This window comes from Astatotilapia calliptera, chromosome 22 (assembly GCF_964374335.1).
Source record: "Astatotilapia calliptera chromosome 22, fAstCal68.1, whole genome shotgun sequence".
Taxonomy (NCBI): domain Eukaryota; kingdom Metazoa; phylum Chordata; class Actinopteri; order Cichliformes; family Cichlidae; genus Astatotilapia; species Astatotilapia calliptera.
The window spans coordinates 24,620,235-24,636,418 of NC_137442.1; the positions used below are offsets into that span (position 1 = coordinate 24,620,235).

Sequence of the window (16,184 nt, forward strand, 5' to 3'; positions counted from 1 at the left end):
ATACTACTGTCTGGGAAATTGTGTAAGGCGGTACATGCTGTTTTTCTAATCCTCTGCTAACAGCTCACTCTTTCCTCTTCACTAGCTGGTAATAATTTGTTCCTCCTTCATTTAACCTCCATCTTCTGATAAGTGATGAACATCAGAGGCGCGCTGAGTTTAGGCAGTTTCTCTCGCTCTCTTTAGCTCTCCAGCTCTCCTCTCGTGTTTTCCCCAAAAAATGAAAAAAAGAAATCAAAAATAACTGAGCTGCAGGCTTTGCTGTTGTGAAGGACAGCAGGGAAATGTAACTCTATTCTAAGTTACGCTCCTGCTGCTAGCGCACTGCATAGCAAATTATGCTTTGTGCAGCTTGTGGAGCTCGCCTCCGATTCAATGAATTAATAAAACTACAAGAACAAAAGGATGCTCTCTTTGCAGCAGGCCTGAAATTATGAGCTCATACTTTATAATCAGCGCTGCAGCTTCAGTGCGTGCATTCTGTATCTGTTTTGGCTGCATTCATGACTGTGCATATGGATATATGCTTGTGTCAAGGGTTCCCACCCATATCCTCGTGCAAAATATATGTCACTTAGTGTTGTGAGTAGACTAGAAGCGAGTGTGTGGGGACGGGTAGTTGTGCAAGGCGGCGTCTTGTGTGAAACTCTTTTATAGTAAACGATTGGGGGGAAAACACGGACATTTTGGAAGTGAACAGCTCTGTAGAAGTTTGACCAGCGCATAAGAAATGCATGAATTTAAAAGAAGCAGCGACATGCTCCCATGAACACTGCAGGGTCTGGATGGAGATCAGGTCTGACAGCTTTCTCTGGCCAAACATACATATTGCATTTGTTTATGTTTTTGGGGGTGAAATTCTAATTCGTGTCCCAAACAGATTTTAAGCGGAACTAAAAACAGACTTTCATGAGCAGTGACTCAAAAACGTAACTGCACAGATACACACAAATACACAAGTGGTGACATGTCAGGCCAACATGAATCGCTGTGAAAATATTGGCCTTCGGCATGTTTATACAGACTGTCAAGTATGAAAAATTGATTAGCAAAATGCCACGTGCTATCATATTGGAAATATGAGGCGTTTCAGCGTGTGATTGAAGATGAAATGAGTCCGAGGCGCGGGCGACACACGCGTGGCGAGGGAATGAGAAATGCTTTTTTGTGTATGTGTGGCGCAGCGTCTTCGAGTGTGAATGCTTCCCAGTGTGTCAGCACTTTGTTCCCGTGGAGCTGCTGACAGTGTGTGGATGTTCTTGCTCTGTTTAATGAGCAGATCTCGGGATTAACACGGGAAGATAACGAGAAACAGCATTGCGGGGAGAGAGTGAGAGTGCCAAAACAGTTGTTCGAATTTTCAGCGCCCTGCTAGTTTGGCTGTGCGTCACAGTGGCTTGTGTTTCCGTGGTCCAGAAATCAAGGTGAGCTGATAGATTTGAGTCCAACTAGCTCCCTATACGTGTCGCCCATTTCAGCTGCTTATGGGAAAATCAAACCAACAGAAAAACCACAATTACTACTCATGGTCCACAAACACATACAGAGAAAGCAACAGCAACACTTCTATGTTACTAAGTAACAGGGTAGGAGCCAGCATTGCCGGACAGAAAATGTGCCCTCAGTCAGCTTCTCCATGATAACAGCAGATTATTATAGCTACAGGAAATGAATCAATATGAAATCATCCCCCTCAGATGTTATGGATACAGCCAATTGTGTTTTCTTATCGAGTTGTCAGGCATCATGAAGGTAACAGGAACTTTTTCCACTAATCCATTCTCCAAAAACTGAGAGGGTTCTAATGCCACGTCCTCATAGCATGAAAACTGTAGCAACTGGAGGCTTTTTTTTGTGTGTGTTTTTTAACAAAACACCTCAATTCTTTTTTTCTTTTTTCTTTTTTTACCTCCAACTTGCAGAGCTTTCCCTCGGGTCTTAATGCATTGAGATGGATCCCTTTAGATCACAGCCACGTAGTACAGCGGGAGCCTCACAGAACAAATTCTACTCTAATCCCTGTATTGCTTAGGGGCTACAAGCCAAGCAGTAAGGATGGCATAGCACATTTCCATGGTCCACAGATGAATCTCAGTGGGAGAGAAAAATGAGTTATCTCTCTTTTTACTTTGCTTCTTTTATCTGGGATCTGCCTCTGTGTGAAGCCGTGGTAACTTTCTGTTTTTGCCTTTTTGTGTCTTCTAAACTTTACCGCTCGTATGAGTGGACACAGAGGCATTTAGCTAATGCGCACAGACACTGACATTTCTTCCTTTCATTATCGCTTGGGTGGCATTTTTCACATCCATCTACTTTTTGCAGTTTCACAACCCCTGTTGTGCATGTTCAAGCATGGGTATAATGTGCAGGCCTGCAAAGTTCAGAAAGAGCCAGGTCATTAAAGGTTGTCGTTATGGCTTTTTTTCTAAATCACCAATACACGAACAAATTGCATCCAGATTGGGTTTTTTTTTTTAAAAAGAAAACAAAAAAAAAAACCAAGAATGTCACCAAGTCTTTCATTTTGCTTCTGTGAAACCACACTGTATGTGATTGCTGGATTGTGGGCTAATGTTACAAACTACCCAGTGGCAACTGGTGACTGAAAAACATGATGATGATGATGAGAGGAAAACAAACATATTGCTCATGTTAGTTCAATAAGGAGAGTTTATGTGAACGAAATCAACATGATTTATTGAAAAACAGACTTTAGGAATAAGCTTTTAAAAAACAGACTCCGTTGAAGCTACATAGCAGAGGCCAACAATGGAAGTGGGACAGGACCCCTGGAGATTTGGTTGAGGATCTCTAACTGGCCAGGATAAGGTGGAAATGTGTTAAGGGACGGGTCACACACATGCAAAAGTCAGAATGACAGAAGAGCACAGGGATTTAAAGCGTAACAGACGCTGATTTGCTCGCAGAAGAAGGAGATTTTGAGAGTGAGTTTGACAGCGTGGGAAAGCAGAAGCGATGTAAAGAATAGACTAGTAGCCCAAAAACCCGGGAATGAAGGCAGGGAGCGGAATCGCTTTCCTGACCTCAGCAGAGAGAACAGTCTGTTGTTGGGATGGCTGAGGTCCTTCACGATCTTCCTGGCCTTGGTCCAGCACCGCCTGCTGTAGATTGAGTGCAGGTCAGGGAGCTCGGAGCGGATGGTGCGCTCAGCTGATCGCACAACCCTCTGTAGAGCTCGTCTGTCCTGCATGGTGCTGTTCCCGAACCAGGTTAAGATGTTTCCCGTCAGGATGCTCTCTATGGTGCACGAGTAAAAGTTCCTGAGCACCTTGGAGGGCAGTTGGAAGTCTCTCAAGCGTCTGAGGTGGTAGAGACGCTGACGGGCCTTTTTCACCACGGTGTTGATGTGACAGGACCATGACAGGTCCTACGTGATGTGAACTCCGAGGTATTTGAAGCTGTCCACTCTCTCCACTGGGCATTCTATAATTACAAGCCTCATAGCATTCACATCGTAGTCAGCTTTGGTAATTTGGATAAACTGGCCTTTTAAATAACCCAGAGGGAGATATATAAACACATATATTTCACTTCTATGAAGCTGGACATTCAACAAGAGTAACAATACCACGAATTATGAATTATCAGGCTGCCTGTTGCCATGTTTTCTTCGTTACAATGACACCATAGCTACAGCAAATACTGACTTTGTATTTATTGGAGAGAAAGGGAAAAGCCAAACCAAACAATCAGTAGTTTTGCCTTTAATAAACAGATTAGATTGTTCAAATAAAAATAACCCGACAGCTGTCTAACTCAGTCTGAAGTCTGCTGCTGTGTAACAGATGATTTAGCTGTAAAACTCTTACTGTGTGACAGCTCAGGTGTCTGAGGTGCTCCTGACTTATCCTGTCGGTGTCATAACTAACTGATCGTTATGAATAATAAATGAAATTGCTACTCTTGTACCACAGGTAAAGCTCATATAATCTGGATTTGTTAAAAATGAAGTGTCATGAAGTGTTATGAGTTCTTTGTTATGAAAGAGCGTTAGATTCACTTTATATGTTTAAAGATTATCTTCATAACGGCTGTAGGTCCTGATGAATCTGGTATTCTGAAACCATTTCAGAATTAAAGGCTGTCTGTCTTTTTTGGATACTGTAAATATAGAAAAACCCACTCAGTAAGCTGTCCGCTCAAATAAAGACATCCTCCATGCTGGTAGCAGCACATTGTCCACACCAGGATATGATGCTAGGTGAGTAAAGCCATGGGTTTAGTCATGACAACTGATGCAGTGAGGACCAAAGCTGTGCCAGTAGGGCAGAGCCCTCCACTTCCATTAGTTTAACTGTTAAACAGGCCTTCAGAAATCCTACATCAGGCTAACTGTTGCATTGGCCAGTAGCTAGATACTGCTTGGTTAAAAACACGAGACTTTAACTACAAAGAACTGTTTCTGTGTCTTTGAAAGAGCCCATTAAATTGACATTTGTAGCTATGAAAGTGCACTAAATTGATATCAGAGGTACATAACTACCATGATGTCACCCATTTGTGTGACAGATTTATTTTATAAGTTGTACAGACATTTGGTAATTATTTTCTCTTGTTTCAAAAAGTAGACGAAGACCAAGATACCAGACCAGATAGGATTAGCTGGCTAGCCTTAGCTTTCCTGCTAATAGCATATGCCATCTATACTATTTATAGTATATGCTATTTATAATCATATTGATTTGACCAAACAATAAATGATGTAACCTTACAAAGCAAATGAGTAAAGGTCTAAATAATGGTTGCCTTCATTAGTACTAGCTGACAGGGATACAAGGCAGGGTTGATTTAGCCTGCTGTGACTTAGCTCAGCATATTTCAAAGGGTTAGTAGCTTTGGTCACTTTTTAGCCTTGTTGTCATTACAGAAATGCTTCACTATCACAGCATACATGGCACAAAGTAAAAACAAGCTGTTTGTTAATAACAACAATTTTCTGGATGTTATCCAGCAAATCATTAACAAAAATCGCCATTCCATCTATTTCGATACTCCTGAGATGGATTGAAATGGATGTGGAAGAAACGGGTAAAGAAAATCTTGAAGACAAAGCGAAATCTCTTCGTGCATGTGCTCTGGTCACCCGTGTTGTCATCATCACAGGAAATAAGGTAATCACCTCCCTCTAATGATGCGGTTGCTCATCGCTGGGGGGGCAACCATGGCCCCATGGTGGTCTGATGTTGACAATCACCACACGCGCCTGCAGCAGACATACATCAAGACGCTCATGAGCATGACAGCCAATTAATGAGAGGGATGGGATGGAAGGATGAAGGGGAGAAAAGAACGAGAGTAAGATTCAAATCTGCAACATTCCTCATTGTCAGAACTCTTCGCGCCACTTTGCTCCCATCCGCTAATTAGTGTTTGGTTGTCCCTCACTTTCTCTCTCTCTCTCTGTGTATCTTTCTCTGTGTGTGTGTGTGTCTCTCTCTCTGTGTCTCTCTGCGGGGTTTAGGTCTTTTTGACATTTACATTGCGATTCTGCTGTTTCCAGCCTTTTTCTTGCTAACTGGCATAATCTGAATTTACATGATATACAAATTCATGTATGGTTTCTAATTGGGATTTGTTGTGGTTCTGTTTTACATCAGAGGAAAAACACATTTATCCAGAAGCAAGCACATTATGTTGTGTTTATTTTCAATATATACATATGTTTAAAAAATAAAACACAATCATTGTTTCCATGACTTTATGCTTGCTGCAATTAATGTCCACACAAGTTATGTGTGGACGTGGGCGTATATATGTATGAAGCAAATAGGTGCAGCAGTTACCTAGAGACTGACGAAGCTGCTGTGACAGTGCTGGCCTTTAGCTGAGCACCATGTGATGGAGTATTTTACATCCTCCCCGATACGCCGTATCCATCTCCAAAAGCAATGCATTAACCCAATATGACACCAGGATGTGCGTACCTGGATTCCCCCTTTTTTTCTAATTCCACCTCTGCTTAAAGGTCACCGGATCACTTGTTTTTGCAAATAAAACTCAGATACATAGTTACGGGCATCTTCCAAATGGCTGTCCCTGAGCAGGAGAGGCACGCATGCAGCCAGTTTTGATGCTCGTTATACTGTAATTAGACACACAAACCTGTGCGCACAGTACAAACAGAAATATGCAAATTGCAGCTGTGGCAGCCAGTGCATGACGAGTGTTACGCCCAGCGGTTCCGCTGAAGACAACAACAGGTTGATGACGATTTAAAGATAATCACTTCCTCTCTTCTTTATTTATCTTCCTGTTTTCTACTCTCTTATTTATTGCTCGTTTTAATGAAAGAGATTGAAATATCCAAAGAGGGCGAAAGAGGGAGAAATACACCCTTACTCTGTTTTAATGCCCTTCCTCTCCATCTTACTCCCGTCTCCCTCGTCTGTAATGGGGCTGTTTGATGCTACACTTTTTTTTCTTTTCTTTTTTTTTGGGTGGCGTGTCCTTTTACATGAACAAAATCCGTCCATAAGTGCCGCGTGCCTCATCTTTGAGCAGCTGCATTTTAAACTCAATTAGCGCCCGGCAGACACAAACACACACAGGCACGCACGAGCACAGCAACACCTAATTCGCTCTTGCCACAAATTAGAGTGCAATACACACATGCATGCGCATGCACCTGAGTGGTGAGGCTAATTTGCCCGAGCGGACCTGTGTGAAAGGAATAATGAGGCTTTGATGACTTCACTTGAAGAGCCTCGCTCCTCGCTGACATCATCCACGACCCTGGTGTGACCCCTCAGACTTTGCTCTGATTCATTCCCCACCTCACATCACTGCCACCCCCAGAGGAAATTGTCTGTCTCCTGATTGGCTGAAGTTTAGCTGTGCCAGATAGAGTGAAAGGTGGAAAACTACCAAAAGTTCTCAAAGGCTGTGAATCGGATATGATAGAGAAGAGGAAACACTTTTTTTTGTAGCTGCTATTTGGATCCATTGAGAAGAAATCTTAAGCCACTGATGTTTTTCTTTTGTTTTTTTTATGTGAAATAAAAAATCCAAAGTGTACTCGAAAATTGGCTTGCTCACTGAAAAGTGAGCAGAAGAAGAAAAAAAAGGAAATCTAAATAGAGGAAAGAAGGTTGAAATAAATCAAACGTGATTCTGTGCACATGTCCTTTTTATCCAAGTGTTACAAATGCAGCCAACATCAACATCCCGCTTGTTCTCATGCAACAAGAAACCATTAGCGAAACATGAAAAAGGTTTTTGAAAAAACAAAAAATTCTGAAGAGAGCATCTCTTATGCTGAGAATCGCAGCAGGAATCGAGCTGCAAAATCTTTCCATGTGAACGTTTGAATGGGAGTGCTGGTTTTTACTCTTGAGTCAAAGTGACTTCTGAGAGGCGAAAAAGGGCCGAAAGCAAATGAAATCAGTAAAAGCGCCATCATCGAACAAATTTCATCTTTTTAGCCTCGACTGTTGCTTATTGGTGTGAAAACAAGAGCAGTTTAACTGCAGTTTAACTGATTTTACTGATTGCTCAGACAGCAATCAGTAAAATCAATGATTTTAAGTCCCTGAGATTGTTTGAGTGTATAAAGCAAATAATTGAACTGTAAATGGTTAAAGCAGCTGATGCGCGGGTTTCAGCTGTGAGCCAAAAGTCACAAATTTGTCAGTAATTTCTCATCGCAGGGTGCAATTTAATCCTGTTTTGTCAGATGGAGCTGCATGCACAGTGACCTGTGGAGTTGATGCCTTGATGTACTGGAAATAACAGGTTGATGGGATGGCTAATTCAATCTTTACTCACTGGTGACGTTTAGGCATTACAAACTACGTGTTTAGGTTTATGAAAACTGTGTAGTTTTCATAAACTAAAACTCACCTTTCACAGCAGTAACCCCGCTCGTTGACATATGTCACGTTGGGAGGGCTAGATCCCCATCTCTATTGCCATAACCTTTAACGTAACGGGCACACACACCAAAGTACACCTTCTCAGTAATAGAGTCACGGCAGCTGGTCTGAGGAAACCGTGCTACTCGACACCCCGGGGACGAGAACTGACTTTGTTGAAGGCTCAGTCGATGAATGCAGTTAGGATTTCCTTTAAAGCTGAAGAGAAAACTGAAGAGAGAGCTCATATTTGTGCACTGTAAAGAGCTGCAATGCCTGCTTTATGAACTTGACTCAGTCACCTCTTGTTTTGTGTCATCATACTTTTCATTCATTTTCATTTCTAGCTCATTTTTATTTCCTTGCGTTATTTTTTTATTTTTATTTTTTTTGCCTGTCATTAGTCATCATTTTTATTCTTCCTGTTTTTCCTGTTTCAGGTCATTTCCTCATGTATGGTCTTGTTTTAGCCTGTCCTCTTTGGATTTTCAATTAGTTTAGCCTTTCGGTCTGGCCCTTGCTCATTCTGTCTCCCTCACTGACTCCCTTGAAGCGTTTGACCTAAAAATTATTTATTTATTTATTTATTTATTTATTTTTTTTTTGGGGGGGGGTCAACTATCTTTAAAAACCCTGTGACTGTACCTGTGCAAATACCAAGATTTTCTCTCAGCACGATGCAGTGACGCCCTCTTGCTGTAACCTGTGTATCATATTACCAGTACTCTGTCTGAGGCTAATGGACATGCTATGCTATGTCTTCAGACTTTTTGTCTCGAGGCAAGTAAATAAATTGACACTTGCACAATGGAGCAAAACGGCATCATGCATCATTCATTTCTGTAATCAGCACGCTGTCAGTATATTTGTCTAATGATCCATAACGCATTAGCAAGCTTGGAATTGGGTCTCGGGTGAAGGGACAATGACAAAAAAAAGCATTTACGAATCACACGTGTTTGTGCACATTTTAAAGGAGTTGCAGCAATCAAACGTACACAAACTCTTTTCCCGGTCTGACTGACAATAATGAATGTGATTCGGATTGTTTGGGTGCTCTGGGGCATCATTGCCACCGATATACTCTCTAGCAGCGTTGAAATGAATTAATCATAACTTTAGCCATTCCCCAAACTGCTCACTTATGACTGGCAACAACAACAACAAAACGGAGGCAATATGGGGCCACTGTACTCAAACGCAAATCTGTTTTCTGGTTGTTTTATTTATTTATTTATTTTAAGGATAGTTGTCTCGGTTTCCTCTGCTGTTACTCGTCTTCCTCTCCTCATGTCCTGTGAGAAACGAACAGTTTTACAGCGATAAATGAAGTGGCCAAGCTTTGGCGAGGAAAGAGGGAGAGAGGAGAGAGAGGTTTAAGATGTGCAAGTGGAAGGTAGTGAGAGGCTAAGAGGAAAGAATAGGAGAGGGTGAAAGATTGATTAAGGAAGTGTGAAGGAAGAAGAAACACTCACTGTATCCACCTGCTGCCAAGGAATCGCCTAATGAGAACTGAGGGATCCTTAAGAGCGAAGGGAGAGAGAAGGAGGCACAGAGAGAGAGAGAGCGGTACAAAGGGTATGAAAAATGGTGAGCTGTCAGGTGAGTACTGGAGGGAGAACCGAGCTTTAAGCGTTTTGCCCTGACCACAGAGAATAGGTTTGTGTGAGTGCACCCATAAAGATACAAGATTGTGAAGCATTGCACAGCTGCATCTGCAGCTGCACCACAAGCATATTCAAAAATATTTGCAGTCCATGCGATCCTTAACAGACATACAAAGATGTAACAGTGGTGCACGGTTCACTTGCTTGAAACCCTCTAGAGCAAGAAAAACAGACTTTTACCCCATCTTTTACTTCTGCTTCAGCATTTCATTTCCCACGTCTCCTTGCCCTCACCCCTCCTTTTACATTGTTTTCGGCCTTTCCTCGCCATTCTTTTCTCTTCCTCTTCTGCTCACCGACCTCTGATTCATACATACTTTCTTAAAAGCATCACTGATGCCTCTCTCTAATGTGCAGCATGTCCCCGGGCGTGCCTTGAACTGGCACATTCATTTGATTTGTGTATAGTCAGAATATAGTCTCAAATCCATTAAGACAAGAGATGAGGGTACTTTTTAGGATCCAGGTGTTAGTGCGTGCGCCTGCATATTAGAGGAAAATGCAGAAAGATCGCAGTCATGTTGATAAAGTAAGGTATTACACACAAACTGTGTGAAGGCTTTGTTATATATAGAAACGTTTGAGCTGCTCGGATTTTTACAGTATCCATCAGCTCTGTATAGAGTTCACTTTTTATTCCAATATGTGCCTTTCTAGTGTCACAGTCACCTAAGAAATACGTTGTAACACTAACAGGGGCTTAACACATTCTCAGATGTTCCATGAACCCTCTGAGGTCAAAGTCATTATCAGCCATGACCTTAACCTTATCCTAATACATTCTAACTCACATCATTTGAAAACTATAATTTGCCTTTCTCCGAACATTAAATTCATCACCAGTGACTCCTTAGACATCACTTATCAGTAATCACTCCCAATATGATTCAGACTCAATTCAGATTTTGGTCAATGCTAAGCAGGTACTCAGATTATAAAGGGGACTTACGTCTGTAATGTCATTGTACTAGACTTATGTGTATTTTGAAGTGCTTCCATAAAGGGAAGAATGACCTTTTGGGTTAAATGGGACAGAAAAAATAAATCACCTAGCCATAGTGTGTAAGACTGAATGGTTTTCTGTCTCTCTGTCCAGGGTGTACTTTGGCTCTCGCTAGTATGGGCTCCAGCACTGTAACCCTAAAATGAATAAGTGGTTAAGAGGATGGATGGATGAATAGATGAATGGATAATAGTCATAGAAGGTGATGAAAATAGGTAGCACTTGCAGCTTGTGTGCATAATAACCCTTTTGTGGATGATACATTTTCTGCACCCATGAGTATGCAAGTATCCAGTCCATGTGAGGGGAACTTCATTGTTACTGGATGATCACAGGGCATGTGTGTGACATCCTGTTTGTTCAAACTTGGTGGATTTGTCCTTGAGACACACACCAAATGTGTACTTTAAGTGGACTCGGAAATAGTATAAACTATTCTTATTTCTTGTATTTTCTACTGCACTTTGTCTAGCTCTCGGTCATCTCAATCACAGCCTGATAGAACAACTTTTAAACTGTGCATTAATGTATACCTGATTTCTGTTTGTGCAATCTCCATTTTGTGGTTATCACAAAACTTCACGGCGCTGTGGGATAAAGATGATGAATGGCATATACCATAGAAAATGGATAGAACTGTTCAACTTTTTTCCTTCTTTTAAGCCAACAGAAATCCTCTATAGGGTATGTTTTCAGCGCTGAAGCCAGTGTTCTGTTAATAGGATCTAATTGGAAATGGCTGGTGTTAAGGAAGTTGCTTGGGTTGTCTGAACTTAATCCTGTGGAAATCCCTAAGAAGTTATTAAAAATCTATGTGCAGTGTCCTAAATGTAGGACACTGATTCGCAAATGGAACTAAGCTTCGAGACTCTTTGGGTTTAGCAGTTGCCCCAAAGTTGAAAATACAGTAATGCAATGGTTTTGACAAAGGCTCCTATGTTAGGGGAAAAAATAGCTTAAATATTTTATAACAGCATATTTGTGTTCATCAGAGCCATAAAGCAGCTGTGACATTGCACTAAAGGGAAGTTTTTCCCTAATGTCATAATATTAGCTTTGCCCGTATTACTCTTTAGAAGGTGAAGATGCTGATTTCATTCTATAGTGAGACATGGGCCACGAGCCTCGGTCCTTATACATCATATCAAATATGAAGCCACCGGCTGTGTATTGAAGACCTGTTTTCTTAGCTGAAACATTAAACTCACCTGGTTTGCCAACCATTCAATTGAGCCAGTGTGAATTTTTTTTATCTAGCAGGTAGCACTACTCTAATATGTTATTTCAGTCACAAAATCTTGGGCTAGAAATTAGACAAATGAAGAACAAATGGTGTAAACAGTATAAAAATAGTTACATACCACTCTCATTACTGCAAGAAAGGGAAACTTGTCCAGCTTAGTGTCCTTAACCACGTGTGTGGTGGTTAATTCACTCAGCTTACAAAACGCTGTTAAGCTTAAACAAATGGAAAGCCTTATATCACCTATATAATGCTTTTACGCTCTTTACCTGCACCGTCTATAGAAGGTGGTTTATTAGAGCCATTAAAGCAAAGCAGGCCTGCTGTAGATTGTTCTGCAGCAACCGCTGTCTCTGCAGTCTCTCGTTGCAGTGGCCAGACCAGACCTGTCCTCTGCTGACCCACTATGAACTGGCCGTGCTGCTCAGCCCTGTGGGAAATCCTTGGTGCATGTCTGGCCCTAATTAATACCCCTGCTGCAGTCTCTTATTAGACGGAGAGATGGAGAGAGCGAGTGAGAGGGAGAAAGAGAAGGAGAGAGAGAGAGAGGGAGACAATTAAGTATTGATTATATTTGCATAAATAGCTCCAGTTGTTTAAAGCCTGGTATGACCCCACGTGTTAGCACAGCACTCTCTGGGCACGCATTGGGAGCAAAAATAAAGAGACGTAGAGTGAGGGTAAAAAAGAATTGACCGGAGTCGAGAGAATGCATGGATCTCCTGCAATGCGACACAGCCAAGGCGCTTTAATCGAGTCATCCCAAAGGCTATGCCACTACGTGTTAACTTCGCAATTTGAACCAATTATTGCCCCATTAGCGAGTCCACTGTATTAGGCTGGCAGAAGATAATAATGTTTTTCTGTTGAGTTGGTCATCAATATAATAGCTCGAATAAAACACCTGAGGAGGTGCGCTAGTCACTTTAGTGGTACTCTCTATATCAGCGGTGGCACCTAATAAATGTGGCCTTTGTAATTGAGGGGAAACAGAGTGGAGTGCATGGAGAAAAGAAGAGAAAATAATTGCTGTTCTCCTCGCCCACGTTGCCCTTCTTCCTCCCTGCTGCTCGCATCATGCACCCCCCACTCGCGACCCTCAGTGAGGTCACTCCTGGTGACTAATTATTTAGGTGGAAGGACTACAAAAAGTTGTTGTGCAAGTACAAGTGCAGAGTCTGAGAGTGCAAACAGTGCAAGTGTGGATGCGAGTGAGTATATTATATGCCTCTTAAAAGCGTGTATGAGGATGTTGACATCTATTATTAAATAAGCTGAAGCCCACTGTGCAGTTTTAGGGGTTATGTAGAGAACAGTTGTTACCAAGGAGAGCATGCTCCAAATGGCTTGTCCAGTTTATGCAGACAGATAAAAGGAAATTGCAAAGTTCACATTAATGTTAGGATTTTTATGCGTTTAGCTTCTTTTTTTTTTTTTTTTTTTGCAACTCATGACAGTAATAAGTTTTTTGTTTGGTTGTTTTTTTGGGTTTTTTATTTTTATTTTCAATCAATCACTGTAATTTCATGCAACTATCCAGATGTTTTAAAACATTAACTGGAAAGTGTAATAAATCAGAATATATCTGAGAAAGTAACAACTCAACGTCTTATAAGCATAGTAGTGGCAGATGTTGTTTAGCTCCCAACATGTCTGTAACAGTGCCATATGCCATTTTGGCATATGGTTCAATGTGAAATAAAGGAGAAGGTGTAACCGTTGGGTTCCTACAAACACTGAGCTTAATGTCCAGGAATAATCCAGAATGGGCATGATATGATTGTGTGTATGTATTAGGCAGCAAAATCAGTAGCTAAGTACGGTGATCAGCTACAACCATGATGCCACCTGTCTAAATGCATTGCGTGGTTTGTCTTGTTCTGTGAGGCAGCAGCCATTGGGGAGTGCCATGTGTACTGAAAATGAAGCCTTTGGTTGTATATCCACATATATCCCAGGACATTAGTGCTCCTAGCAGAGTGCCGCGTTGTAATGAAATAATCAATGTTATTCACATCACCATCCACTGCCTATAAAGTTGAGGGCCCTGTTGAGTCAGTTACTCAGAACCAGATGCTTGTTTCTGTCGTATCTCCAATCTGTTACATACTTTTATCATTGTTTTTAAAAACACTGAAATATCTTTATATGCTGTTATGTTAATAAAGATTATGTCAGCAGGCTTGTCTCTTGCTGTGTCTAATTTTAATTTGATGTTTGTGCACTTGTGGGACGCTATTATAACCTAGTACTATAAATAATTACTGCAGTTTGCGCATCACTGAGTATTAGATATAAGCATGATCTGACAAAAAACAATTTCTAGTGTAGAATTCATTTCAAAGCAAATGAATGAATTTGCATTGAATATGTCTGGCAATGTTTTCTTTTGCTGTGAGAGAGCTGACTTGAAGTTTCTCATTTGCGCTCTCCAGTGTATTTATGAATCGAGCAGTTTGTGTTACTGGAAAACGACAACACAAAGCAGTGTGTGTGTGTGTGTGTGTTTCTTTCAGCACTGCTAGGAATTTTACCTGCTACATGTGCCGCGTGCCATGGACGTGCTTGCGCACGAGAGAGGATATCAGTCTGCGTGTTTGTGCATGAGTTTAACTTCATATTTTGCGTATGACAGTGCCAGCAGGGCTGATCAGTGTCCATGCTGAGGGCTTTGTCACAGCTGACCTATATTAGATGAAAGCAGCTGGATCAGTGGCCTACAGGGACAGCAAAAGAGTTGTGTTCTAATTATCTCTGCAGCTAGCTAGCGACACATCACACCCGCGCACACACCCATGTACAAACACACACACACACACTTTTTGCGACAAAATCAATGGAGGCTCGTGAGAGCATCTGCCATGCTCTGCTTGACGAGTGACAGCAGCACATCCTCCATGTAGGATTGGCAAAAATACACCGCCTCCTGTCACACAATGCATGTTAAAACCATTTTGTGATGACTTGGGTCTCTGAATGCAACACTGCATGACACTGCCATTCCACTGAGTAAAATATCATTACCAGGTGATCACAGCGAAAATGATTTCATACTGTTGCCGTGTCCTTTAGGGATTGTTAAAACACATCCAGTGCCTTGTTGATGATTTCTCTTATGGATTTAACTGTGTAAATGTTGTGTGTATATTAGCTGCTGTTGCCATGGAGCACCAAAGTAACACATGCCGAGGGTGTGCATTAGCTATAATGAGGCACAGAATAACAGGAAGGGGGAAAGAAAGTCCCAGAGAGGTATTGCTAACAGCTAGCAGTACTCACTGTACTCATGCTAATGCTAATGGATGGGTAATAAAGCATGCACAACCCTGTGGCATCCTGTAATACCACCACAGTTAGCTTGCTAGCATTTTATGTCACACAGACAAAGCATCCTATTTTCCTGTTGGCGTGTTATCACACACACAGCTACACACACATGTTCTCCCATCAGGTGACACAGTGTTACTTTGTGTAAGCCTCGGTGTATTTCTTTTCTGAAGTTCAATGATTTCACAGTTTCTGCTGCTTTTAGGAGGTAATTGGATGCAGCACACACTCAATTAAGTTGTTAGCCTCTGAGTCATCCCCTCCTCTTTCTTTCTCTCGTTATTGTCCGTATCTCTTTTCCATCCCTTTATTTCCATGGCTAATTTCACTCTCTCTGCTGTTATCTCGTTCTCCTCTTGTCATATCCTCCTATCATCCAACCATTCGTGGCTCCGGGGCCTGGCATTCCTAACAGGGGAGCTGAAGTGTTAGTTAGGCAGTCAGGGGAGGCTTCTTGTTTTGGGACCGGCAGGCACATCTTCCACCACATTGCAGGCACTCATTTACAGGTCGGAGCTTATGGGGAGGGGTGCTTTTCCCATAACGGGGAGAAGGATGTACTGCAGAGAAATGGAACTAAATGCTTCCATCCACATGTGATAAGTCTGGCGCAAATCTGCACGTGAGATTTTTATTTGAGCTTCCCTGATGTTGTCTTTGTCTCTCCCCCTGTCTGCAGAGTGACTGGGACCGAGTTATTTTTCCATCCTTTTCTGCCTATACCTATGGAGCACCATTTCCTGATGAGACTGTGGTAAGTAGAAGGCACAATCACACATGAATGTAACTCCTGCAGCTACACGTCACCTGTACCCACATACGAATTCCACTTCTGTCTTCTGCGTCCTTGAAATCCATCCCTCGGGGATTAACCCACGTCAGTGAAACAGCTCAGAGAAAGTGGGATTCTGAAGCATGCCGCTCACTCTCCTGCATGGCCTGCCTTGTATTTGATCTCACATTTGAAGCAATATTGACTAAGTCGCGTCTCTGGAGATGTTTGCTGCTGTCGACCGTCATGGCTGAACACTACATACAACAGTTTAAACTGTCACTACCCTGCGTGGGTTGGT

The 16,184-nt window shown here is 41.9% G+C and overlaps 1 protein-coding gene across 1 annotated transcript in view; it reads left to right on the forward strand.

Moving 5' to 3' along the window:
- dlgap3 (discs, large (Drosophila) homolog-associated protein 3) overlaps nucleotides 1-16,184 on the forward strand; it is a 165,823-nt gene that overhangs the window by 74,621 nt on the left and 75,018 nt on the right. Inside the window, exon 2 of the mRNA XM_026157071.2 lies at nucleotides 15,791-15,865. The gene's annotated coding sequence lies outside the window, so the exon portion shown is untranslated. The remainder of the gene's footprint in view (nucleotides 1-15,790; nucleotides 15,866-16,184) is intronic.